This window comes from Barbus barbus (genome assembly GCF_936440315.1).
Source record: "Barbus barbus genome assembly, chromosome: 39".
In the NCBI taxonomy this organism is placed as follows: domain Eukaryota; kingdom Metazoa; phylum Chordata; class Actinopteri; order Cypriniformes; family Cyprinidae; genus Barbus; species Barbus barbus.
Window position 1 is genome coordinate 26,375,493 of NC_136717.1, and position 9,377 is coordinate 26,384,869.

The following is a 9,377-nucleotide window of genomic DNA, read 5'->3' on the forward strand; positions in this document are numbered from 1 at the left end:
ATGGATAGTGCACATTTATATACAGCCACATAGTTTTTCATGATGCATAATTTCAAACATGCAAAAATGTCCATTTCGTCAGCACTTTCTCTCTGGTATTTTTAAACTTAATCTTATACAGAAAGAAACTGGGACTTGTACTTGCCAGTGGGAATTCTTTAAGGTGCCAGGTCTGCAAAATAAAACCAGCCCAATTATGTTTTGTTGTTGTTGTTTTTTGCATTCTGGGGGAGACTGTTTTAACCCGCATGCTAAAAAACTACCCACAGCAATGTTAATGTAGCCCAATTCCACAGGAAAACCTCGGACTTGGCAACACTGTATACACAATGCATTGTTTCTAAAATATTTGCATCGGTAAAAACCCGATTTATTTATATATAATTATTAGTAGATTATTAGTAGTTATCGCATTGTTGAATCGAATCGAAATCGGATCACACGGCGTCATAACCATATATAATCCATCACGACACATACAGAAAAACTTAAAAGATCAAACGTGTTGTGCAACCACTCAAATTCTGCTCAAAGTAAGACCTAAATTTAAGTCTTCACATAAAGTTATCGTATAACTTAAGACTTACTGCAGTAAGCAGTATGCTAGTGAGCAGAAAAAAAACTGAGATGTTCTCCACTAATAGACTGAGAAAGGGCACTAAGTCAAAGCTTGATTCAAATTGACAGTCTTGCGCTTAGTGGAGTGCAGTAAAAATGTTGTTTTTAAGTGTAGAAGATCATTGCTTAAATGTATTTTAACTAAAGGCTGAGCTTTTTTCTTGTCTGCTATCTTCAGTTCATTTAGTTTCAATTTTAAAAACGTAATATGTTTTTTTATTGATTTTCTCTATGTACAAGCTCATTTCTGAAGGCTGTAAACACAAACAAACGCACAAATCACATTCACTCAATATCCCTGTTTCTCCTTTCGTCTGAGGGCACAAATCAGACAGATGCAGAGTCGTTCTGCTGAGGTAAATTGTTCTTTGAACAGGAAGGTCTTGATTGAAAGGAAACAGAAAGCTCTGAAAAAGGCCCCCTCTGGGAATAGGTCTTATAATTGACAAGGGGCCATGAAAAAAGGGGGTTTTGTTATCTGGACAATATCGAGCAGGGCAATCTTCTAACGTATTAAGGAATGGTTTGACATTAAGATGGAGTGCTGGGAATGACTTTTTGTGGGATGGGAGAAAACCCTTTGATTGTCTGATCCACTGAAGTTAAATTTGTTGCCGCTGAAGCCAGGCGAAATGAGATCACGCGTGAGTAGATGAACTGAGGAAGAGTGATGGAGCACTAGCGACTCAATTAGCTTATCGATCTACCAGCCAGCTGCTAAAATGATGCATGTTGTCTTAACAAGTCTTTTTTCTCAGTGATGAGAATTCAAAACAATAGTCTCCATCTTTCTAATTGAATTCAGCCGTGGAGAAAAATCTCTTAGAGTTTATCACCCGAAGATGACTAAAACAATCTAAATGCACTCTTTACTTTTAAATCCTGTTTTACTTGGAAATGCATTATAATACAACTGTAGAATGGGATAAATTGAAATCTCTTAAATCTGAAACGTGGGCATAGATGGATATATGATTCATATTTAGCATTGGTCTGTCATTAGACATTTTTTAATCTGCCTCTTTACAGACCAGTTTTGATGGCATCATTGATGGATCCAATGTGACCTCTTTTTCTTATTTTAGTTGTGTGCTTTTGTATATAATTAACCACAAATGCATGATTGGGTTAATAACATCTTGCATAAGACACAGAAAACGGCCACGCTTGGCCTTTGGTGTCTCGTATTTGTGGTGATGTGGCATTTCAGACAGGGAAATATTAAGTGTCTGCCAGGTAATTGCTATTCCTCTGTCCAGCGATTCTGCATTAAAGACCTGAATTTAGACATGCTGAAGATGTAAAATGCTTTGAAACAGTTGATAATCTAAGGATTATGATGTTACAGTTTTGGGGGTTGTAAATAAGGATTTTTGGAATATGTTTTTACAAGAAATACTGTTATAGTCTTTAAAAAAAAATCACATTTTATTCAGTGTGTTACTTCCCATTTCTTTGTTTTTCGTGGTATTTGCTAGTGGAGGGGGAGGGGGGTTCTCAGTAGAAATTATATTGAAGGTCTTGATTGATCTTATGGAAAGACGAGCTTTATGTTCTTTGTGATATGCATTAAAACCATAGCTTTTTTTTTTTACTCATTTTTGCATCATTTCAGCAAATATCATTAAATGTCAATACAAAGTTTCAGTATATCAATTTGATGTCACTTTGAAAATCTATTAACATGATTTTCCTTTATTACTTTGTGGTTTTGTCAGTATTTTACAAACCCACTTGACTTACGACATCAGTGTTTGTCCTTGTTCACTGTACTTGTCTACTTGAAACCTCGAACATCAAACATCAAACCTTTTTCATTTCTCCAGCTTCTACTCCAGCACTCCTCAAAGCGTCCCTCAGCACGACCGATGGTGATGAATTGTTGTTTGCTTGCCTAGTGGAAGTGCTAATTCATCTGTGTGGTCAGGGTTTGATGTGTTATGATGCAATGCTTAAGACGCTTCATCAATTCAGTCTCTAATACGCTCAAACGCCTCCACGCGGTCCTTCCAGTGTATGCACAATACCCGCAAGAACAAAAGGCAGGCCACACAGCAAACAAAAGCTATCCTCCTCCGTTTTAAGCCATCTTTAGTCTGTTGTGTTGTCTTCCCAGCTGCTTTTTCTATAGCAAAGAGCTGATAGACATTTTCTATTCTCAATTGCACAGACATTTGAAGACAACCGAGTCTCCCTTTCATTGTAACAAACCGTCCCACTCTCTTAAAAATAAAGGTTGTTTATTGGCATTAATGGTTTCATGAAGAACTTTTAGCATTTATGGAACCTTTTCATTCCATAAAAGTATTTTTTAAGATGAGATAGTTCACCCAAAAATGAAAATAACCCTCAAGCTACCCTAGGAGTATATGACTTTCTTCTTTCAGATGAATCCGCTGGTACACCACTCTCTACACTGAAAAAAATTATACTAAATGTTTTTAAGGTAAGTGGTTGCAAACAATTTATTTTAGCTACATTTAAATGAAAAAAATGTTGAAAGTTAGTCCACTCAATTTAAATGTAGCTAAAATAAATAGATTGCAACCACTTACCTTAAAAAACATTTAGTAAATTCAATGAATCATTTTTTTCATTGTAGTGAACATGCTTACGACAATTAGTGGAAGCTAGAGATTACGGTTTATAAAGTTTTAAATATGGATGTTTTTCTTACACAAAAGCATCGCTTTGCATCAGAAGGCCTTTATTGACACCCCGGAGCCATGTGGAGCGCTTTTTATGATGGATGGATGCACTTTTTGGGGCTTCAAATGGAAGAGCCAGGATGTTTTTTTTTAATGTAACTCTGATTGTATTCATCTGAAAGTAGAAAGTCATATGAAAATAGGATGGCTTGAGGGTGAATAAATCATGGGATAATTTTCCACAATTCCACAAAAGTGTATTTTAAAGTGGAAGAAGATTTTTAGAATGTTTATTATTAGAATGTTTCTTTAAACCGGCCTTTATAAGTACAACAAACTGATACAATGAGACAAAAGTAGTTGGAAAATGTAGTTAAGTTGGTAGTTTTCCCTTTTTTTAAGTTACTTCTGTTCTCCACGACTGGAAGGAAGTTAGCATGAAGAACAGTGGTAGAGTTTTGTTCTTCATGTGTTGTCATTGTTATCTTTTTTCTCTGGTGTTTCACAGGATGTTGCCTGTGAAAACAAATCTAGCAGCAGATGTATCTAACAGGTTTTTTTTCCATTTTCCACTCCACTTTCTCATCTTATTGAGGTCAGGAGGCTGCCGATGTTCCTCATATTTCTAGCTGACACGGGGAGTTGAGTGCATCCCCAAAGAGAGTCTAAGATGACTTGTTTAGAAATTGTCTTATACTTCAGTGCTTTCCTCCAGTTGTCTAGCTCGCAAATCCATCCATGATATCTCCCCCCATTTCTCTCAGCTCTGTAAATATTTGAAGAGAAAATTTGTACTTCCAGAGCAATTTGGAGAATCCCCATGTGCCCTCATGCATGAAATGATTTGATGTTCTCAGAGGAAGAACCGCACACTGTCACAATGGCTGGCAGGTTTGATTTCTAAAGTGCGATACAGTTTATGCTGGATAAGAAAGGATGATGACCTGGTTTATGAAAGCAAAGATCCCTGTGAATCTGTGTCCTCTGTACCTTTTTCCAGAGTTCACTGTGTCACTGTGCTGTCAGTCTCTGAGTGGCAGGTCATTCATCATTGTCTTACAACCTTTCTACCACCCACATGAGCTGGAATACTGTGGCAGTGCAGGTATGTTGTTTTACGAATGCACATGCGTATTTCATCATGCCATAAAACACACAAACCAAATTGGATTCATATTAGATAATATTCAGATCTGCCTTGCAATTTACACTTCACAGATTAAAAGGTCTCACCATGTTTATTTTTTCCAAAGGTATTTCTTGCTGGTACTAACTTCCGTACTTTGTTCTTTTTTCACAGTGAGAGAGAATTCCTGTACAATAAGAATTTTTCTCAACTTTTTTGACCATATTGGATTGATTTTTTTTTCCACAATGCATTCTGGGATCGACTTCTCTGCTAAACTTTTAAGTAACGCAACTTTAGAATCGGCCCACAAGGCTGCGTAATTATACTGCCTTGCTTTTGGAACAAGATTTGCATCAGAAATGCTTATGATGCCTAAAAATGTTTTCTAGGTCATGTTTTGAGTTAAACAAAATGTTCTTCCTGGATTTGTCACATCAACATGCCAAATGCACATAAAAATGCAGGCTACAGACAGTGTAAATCTATTTATATATTTATAGTGTGTGTTTGTATGTATTTTTACATGTGTGTGTATGTATATATATATATATATATATATATATATATATATATATATATATATATATATATATATATATATATATATATATATATATATATATATTTATTTTTTATTTTTTTTTTGTAGTAGTAGTATTAGTTTGGCTTAAAATGTAGTCAATATTTCAGTTTCATATGGCAATGGCTAAATTACCAACAAACTTTAGTTTAAGTTTGGTTTAGTTGAAGAATTGAAAATATTCAAAAATGTTATATTAGACAAACTGTCTATTAAAATTGTTTAATTAGTTTCATGATGCACACATTGTTAACAAAATCATGAAACCTTACAGTAACGCCTACATTTAATACTTTCCTCAGTCATTTTGTTTTAAAAGATTAACATGCTTTATAAAATCAAGAAACCCTACATTAACATTTTATTCAGTATTTTTGTTGAAAAGATTAACACATTTTATGTTACACATAAAACAAACAAGCTGTCATCTTATAAAAAGAAATGACACCATCAAAATTGTCATAAAAAATGGCCCTTTTCACTCCAAAAAATGATAAAGCCATAACTCTGTTATTAACAAACACTCAAAAATGTGCTGATGAAAAGTTTAGACTGCTGAACCATTTGTCACAATTATGAATATGTCGTTTTGGAGAGCATTAGTAATCAGACGGCATAATTCAATCAAGGAGATGTTGAATTACGACGAGCAATACAAACATAAATGCATGTGTGAATATTAATGAATGCAAACTCCACTGCAGTGTACTCGATATTGTCTTAAAGTGCCTAATAAAACTCCTGAATCAGCTCCATGTACCCAAGTCTTCACCATCTGTCCTCTCTGTAGCCCTCCTCTCATTTTCAGTCTCCCCTCCCTGCGGAGTGTCAGATATCGAAGCAGACTGCAACACTATCCACCTGAAGCACTGCTGAGACAGCAGCCACCTCCACCAAACGCTCCAGCACCTACGGGAGGTGAGATTCTCCCACTCCCTTTCTCTGACGCCTCCATCAATATCTGCACAGAAACAGAGTGCAGGAAACTCTCCCCACAGAGAGGGAGCCACCTGTGATCATTAACCTTTTTTTCATGTTAATAGTTTAGCATAATGCGGAGAAACGTTGGATCTAACTCTGTGGTCTGCGGTATAAAGCACAACCTGAAGATGGACCCGAATCAATGCATAATTGGCATGCATACATTAAGACTGAATTGAGTTTATGAGCTTCACTTAAAATGCGTGTTTTGAGTTTGAGCTCCATCAAATTGATTCTTTATCATCTATTTTCTATCTTAAAAAAAATTTATACACTATAATTTTCATTTCTATAACGTGTGAATATATCCCCTATAGCATTCTAAAACAAAACTTGTTATCATTAGTTTTATTTTGATTTCTCGAGTCTGCTATTAGTTTATAGCCCGTTAGCATCGGCAGCATGGCTGCCGCTAATCTCGCTTACACTGCTAATACTCTATTCACACACATTACCATTGTTTCACTGTTACTTGCTTAAATGGGGCATTTGTGTCTACCTTTGAGTGCAGGTGAGGACACATTCGAGCTGCATTCGGTGCAGCTGGAGCTGGAGGCCGTGGAGAAGCAGGCCCAGCTGAGAGAGCGGAGAGCCGCGCTGGAAACATCCCGGGCTGATGCTCACAAGTCCGGGGTAAGTATACAGCACGCTGCTAACACTCCCACCACCTCTACTCCATGTGTTTCTCTGCACAGACCCTGTGCACCCAGGACGCGATCTTCTCAGATGTCCTTGTCATTACATATGTGTATTTTGCATTTATATGCAGGTGAAGATTGTGTCTACTGTTGGGGAGGATGCTATTTCATGCCCATGTGAAGACTTTGCAGGACCAGAAGAAGACAAACAGTAAGTCTCTATTGCTGATGTCTATAAAATGGCACCTAATTGTTAAAGGGTTAGTTCATCCCAAAATCGTCATCATCACCCTTATTCCATTCCAAACCCCCTTAGACTTGCATTCTTCTTCAAAATACAAATGAACATGTTTTAATGAAAAATTTGAGATTTCTGTCCCTTGAGACTGTCCACACTTTTATGCTTCAAAAATTTTGTAAAAAGATTGTAAAACGAATCCATATGTATCAAACAGTTTATTTTGTGTACTGTAACATTTAATTTAATTGTATTGTGAAATATTTTGCAGGTTTTTTTTAAAAAGTGTATGAAAAGTGTATGAAAGACTTAAAAAAAGTGTTTTTAAGTCTTTATTGTAATCTGGAAAGATGTATTTACACAAAGAAATATTTTACTGTTCAACCACTCATGTGTATTTGATATGTATTTGCAGTTACTGATATTAAAATATCTTTTGGTTTCAGTTGTTGAATGTGCATGTTATTCAATAGGAAAATGGCCTTTAATAGTTCTTGAAGGAACATATTTGCCACAGTTAAGGTACAAATGGGCTTGTCACTGGGGTGGTACCGTAAAACACAAGATTTGTACCTTTGATGAAGGTACAATATTGTACCAAGAAGTTTTAAAAACAAAAAGGTACATTTTGGTTCCCCGTGGTACAAATCATGTCCTTTAAGGTACAAATTGGAATGGTACAAATTTGTTCCTTTATATTAAGGTACAATTCTGTACCCTTAAAAGGTACTGCCCCAGTGACAAGGGTTTGTACCTTCTTTGGTACAAAATTGTACCTTTTTTTCTGAGAGTGTGGGGTATATTTGTAGCAATAGCCAAAAATACATTGCATGGGTTAAAATTATCCATTTTTCATTTATGCCAAAAATCATTAGGATATTAAGTAAAGATCGTGTTCCATGAAGATATTTTGTAAATTTCCTACTGTAAATATATCCAAACTTAATTTTTGATCAGTAATATGCATTGCTAAGAACGTAATTTGAACAACTTTAAAGGAGATTTTCTCAATATTTAGATTTTTTTGCTCCCTCAGATTCCAGATTTTCAAATAGTTGTATCTCAGCCAAATATTTTTTTTTCCGATCCTAACAAACCATCAATGGAAAGCTTATTTATTCAGCTTTCAGATGATGTATAAATCCCAATTTCGAAAAATTGACCCTTATGACTGGTTTTGTGGTCCATGGTCACATATGTATCAATATACGGTGTAAATGATCCTGTGATGCTGTTTTTTGCTAACTCATTCAGCGCTCCAATTCCTCCAGCGGTCACTGAACTGAGGAAACCATTGAGACTCAGACCGAAGACTGATATGTGCATGCGTGAAGGTTTGAATGATTTCTCAGTCTAAACAGGTAAATTGACTAAGATTATTTTCTTCACATTATATGCTTTAGACATGAAAAACATCTGTGTTTCACATCTTTATTGGGTGCTTTAATAATACAATTGCATATACATGATGTCTCCGTGTGATTACGTAAACTGGTGAATCGATTATTTGAAACAGTTGGTTGAGACAAAAAAAAAAAGCAGATTTCAGATTCCCCATTTGCCTGAGGCTCTGAGACTACAGATAATGTTGTTATTGTTCCGTTTGTTCCACAGACTGTCACACATAATGTCAAAATTTATTAAGTCTTGGTTTTAAAGAAGTATAAAACATTTTTAATCATGTTTATGCTTAAAGGAAAAAGTGCCAGTGAGCTAAGAAAAATAAACTTTCTTTCACTTATAATTTAATTAAACTTGTGAAATTAGTCAAATTTTCTCTTGCAGCTGCTTTTCCTCCGCCTTTTCATCCTTCACTCTCCACCCACACCATACCCATTCCTTCACTCAACAGCACCAGTCTGCCTTTCATTTCATTTCTGTTGTTTTTGTAGTTTGGAGTGAAGAGCACTGCAGAGATATAAGTATGGACTTGTGTCGCACTTTGGCCCGATCGTTTCCCTCTCCATTCAATATCCCATAATGCACAGTTGGTCACATCAGTTCTGGAGCAGCAGTGCTTCAGTGCCTGTGTGTGAAGGGCTCTCTGTGCTGGGAGTGTTATTGTGCGTGCGTTGGGTAAGATGATTGCAGGCGAGCACAAGTGTTTGGTGTCAGTCTCGGTTACAAGGAGATGATGGGAAAGAGTTGAAACTGAGTCACTTTCGGTTAATGCACTGGGCCACGTGTAGGGGAGTCTCATGAAAACATGTCCAGGTCTCATTTCACCACATAACCAGAATAAAAAAAAAAGGAATTACAAGAAATGGATAATATTTTGCATGAGATTTTGGGGGGAAATGTGCCTAATTGTCTTAATTACATTTTAAGTAATAATGTATTTAAATTATAATTATTTATGGCCCACTTTACATTAAGTGGCCATAACTACTACTTACATTTAAATACATCATTTAATACAATGCAGTTATTGTGTATATACATGTCTTTACATTGTACTTATATATTAAAAATGCCTGCATGTAATTACATCTGTAATTAATTTGTGTAATTACATTTATAATTACACTGTTGACCCATCCCTTAC